Consider the following 590-nt stretch of genomic DNA (forward strand, 5'->3'; position numbering starts at 1 on the left):
GAACAATGCCTTTTCCAGCATGCTGGAGCACCTTGCCATAAGGCAAAAGTGATAACTAAGTGCCTCAGGGAACAAAACATTAAAATTTTGTGTCCATGGCCAGGAAACTCCCCAGACCTTAATCCCATTGAGAACTTGTGGTCAATCCTCAAGAGGCGGGTGGACAAACAAAAACCCACAAATTCTGACAAACTCCAAGCATTGATTATGCAAGAATGGGCTGCCATCAGTCAGGATGTGGCCCAGAAGTTGATTGACAGCATGCCAGGGCGACTTGCAGAGGTCTTGAAAAAGAAGGGTCAACACTGCAAATACTGAGTCTTTGCATAAACTTATTGTGATTGTCAATAAAAGCCTTTGACACTTATGAAATTCTTGTAATTATACTATAGTATACCATAGTAACATCTGACAAAAAAGATCTAAAAACACTGTAGCAGCAGACTTTGTGAAAATCAATATTTGTCATTCTCGAAACTTTTGGCCACGCTGTATTATCTATGCACATGATTGCACTCGGAACCATTAAACGTTTCAGGTTTGCAGTCGGACGCGCATTCAGACGGACGTTGTTGCCACAGGCAGCCGCT

Source organism: Sinocyclocheilus rhinocerous, unplaced genomic scaffold (assembly GCF_001515625.1).
Source record: "Sinocyclocheilus rhinocerous isolate Xijiao unplaced genomic scaffold, SAMN03320098_v1.1 scaffold157, whole genome shotgun sequence".
Lineage (NCBI taxonomy): Eukaryota > Metazoa > Chordata > Actinopteri > Cypriniformes > Cyprinidae > Sinocyclocheilus > Sinocyclocheilus rhinocerous.